Genomic DNA, 2,888 nt, shown 5'->3' with positions numbered 1-2,888 from the left:
GGGGCCTGGACCGCCCTGGGAAGAGCAGGAGGCACAGTGATGGGCACCTTGGAGATGACCAGCCGCAGAAAGATGGGGCACAGCAGTTAGGGCAAATATATGCTTGGGTGATGTTCCCCTTTGCAAAGTGTTCTGGAGGGGCAGCCTGCTACCCCCACACCCTCTTCTCCCACCAGCCCCCCCCCCCATGTCCCATGCCTCCATCTGTAGGGATTCCTCAGCTGGGACAAACCTGGCCATCCCTCAAGGGCCCACTTAAATTCCACCTCCTCCAGGAAGCTTTCCCTGAACTCCTCCACAAGCAGCAGTGTCATTCCTGCTGCAATCCTACTTCGAGCTGTCTGTTCTGCAGAACAGCATTACCTCAGGACGGTGACTCAGTAGAGTAAGCATTTCACAGTTAACTGCAGCACCCCTGTGAGCTTCGTGCACTGTGTGGCTCCCACAGTGTGGCTTAGCCCAGGCCTGGAGAGACCTGCCCACCCCAGGGAGTTTAGTGAGGAGGGGCCAGCCCGCCCACCTGGAAATCTGCTCACCTTCCCAGCCCTTATCCCGGGAACCAGAGTTTCTAGCACCTTCTTCAAGATTTCTGGGGTAACAGGCTACCATACCCAGTTCAGAGGCAGCCCTTCCTGCTGCACCTCCTTCCAAAATCCCTCAGGTCCACACCCGCACCTGCCCCCACAGCTGAAGATCATAGGTTACCATTCATAGAAGCCAGGCCATGTGGCCTTCCTGGTGCCAGCGCCTTCCAGTCATCATCACATCCGGCCAGCTCCACTCCCAGGAGGCCAACCAGGCCTGGCCGTTGGCCCATCCAGCCCCAGGGACAACCAATCTGGTCAGGGGGGCTGACAACAGCCTACCCTGTAAGCAATCCCACTTTATGAGGCCAGAACAGAGCTGTGTGGGTGGGGAGAGCTGAGGGAGCGCTGGGCAGAGCCCCGGTTCAGGAAGCTTGGCTCCCACCTACACCGGGGGAGTGGGGCCTGCACAGAAAACCCCACCTGTGAAGAAGCCAGAACTGACCTGGGCTTCCTGGTCAGCAGCACAGAGACAGGCCCCAGGACGCAGACCCACAAAAGGAAAACACGTACCATGTTTAAGCGATTATGTAGGGGCAAGGATTCACACGAGGAAGTGATTTCATTCCGCAAAAGATGCTCTTGTGGAATTAACAAACTCCCCCTGAACGTGGACATCCCCGGGGCAGCCGAGGGAGGCCTCCCTGGACTCACACCGTAGGTGTCAGCCGGTCACCCTTTCATATGAATTGGCATAACCAGATAGTTTTCCTGCTGCATTTCTAGAATTCAACTTCCCGAGAATGGGTTCTGTGGGCACCGAAATGGGGCTGCATTTTGGAGGAAGAAAAGGGAGAGGAGGAGTTTTTCGGCCAAGAGGGTCCAATAAGGTGGGTAAAGGGAAAAGCAGGCTGCTCACAGCTGGAGGCCCAGAAGGAAGCACCCAGGGTCCAGGCAGACTCTCAGACTTGGCTGCCCTGCCCCCACACCCATAACGAGCCCCTCCCTGTAGTCGGAGTTTTCTTGTCTCAAGGGTCTGGAAGACAAAAATCTGAGACCCTGGCACAGGGTTTTGGGGGGCCCTGACACACACACACACACACCCCGCCGGCGTCTGGAGGTTTGCTGGCAGCACTGACCTCTGCCTTCACGCTGCGCTCCCCACATGCTGGTCTGTGTCCAAATTCCCCCTTTTATAAGGACACCAGCAATTAGCATTAGGGCTCCCTCCGGTTGGGTCTGGCCTTAACTGGTTACATCTGCACAACCCTATTTCCAAATAAGGTGACGTTCTGGGTGCTGGGGGTTAGGGTGTCAACACACGGGTTGACACAATCAACACCCTAACCGGCCCTTTTCTGTTTCCTGGGTGGAAACAGAAGAGCACCCAGCCCAGCCTCGTGAGTGACCTCCAGCAAGTCACCCCGACCCAGTTCACTCACTTTGCTGGAGGAGGGTGGAGGCCTGGCCCTCCCCACCTGCCCTCCAGCAAGTCTCCACAGCAGGGCCTGAGGCCTGGCCTGGGCTCTGCCCCCACCCCCTCCAGCAGGCAGAGGCTTTTCCTAAGGCCTTTGAGCCTCTTCCATTCCCTGTCAAATAATGTCATAGAATTAGTTACCAACACCTACCCACACCCCAGTACCCGGGAATAGGAGCTGACACTGCAGGGTGCAAAAATACCAGCCTGGTTGCCACAGAAAAGCTTTCTACTGAACTGTCCCAATAAATTCCTGACACTGCCTCTGAACAGCTGTGCTCTCAGGAAGCAATGGTGCCATCTCTGGTCAAGTCAGGCCCACTGCTTTAAAAGAAGGGGCCCCTCCAGGGCCCACCACTCACCCGGCACACAGCAAGCCCTCACAGAGGGCGAGCTGGAGGAGACCCACCCATGGAGTGAGGGCGACACCCAGTGGCCATCTATAAAATGGCACCCTCGCCCCCTGGTGGGTCTTTGGTGTCACCTGAGCCTACCAAGAGTTTTCCCTTCCTCTGTGCAGGTTCTCAGTCAGGATCTTCCTCTTAAGACCTGGCCTCCATCCTGGGGTTCCCTCCAGCCCCGGGAAGGCCTCCTCATGTGTAAGAAGGAGCCAGAACACGCTGAAAGCGGAAGCTAACAGGTATTTGTCTCCAAGTCCTTCCTGGCTGCTGCAGAAAAGAGAGGAACCTGTTGGAAGTAGACGTTTACCTGGCCTCCCAGGTAAGAGAGTTTGTACCCCTCGTTGATCAAGACACTGGAGGCATCTGAACCCAAAGAGGTGAGCTCTGGGAGAACCAGAAAGGCCACGCAAAAATCTGGACATGGACAGTTTGGGGACAGTGAGCTAAGTTGCTGGGGGCCCTAGGCCCCAAGTACTTCCTGAGTTC

The sequence above is a fragment of the Talpa occidentalis genome, unplaced genomic scaffold (assembly GCF_014898055.3).
Source record: "Talpa occidentalis isolate TD23 unplaced genomic scaffold, MPIMG_talOcc4v2.1 talOcc4.5, whole genome shotgun sequence".
Lineage (NCBI taxonomy): Eukaryota > Metazoa > Chordata > Mammalia > Eulipotyphla > Talpidae > Talpa > Talpa occidentalis.
The sequence above is the reverse complement of the archived record's forward strand: the minus strand, read 5'-3'. Positions refer to the sequence as shown.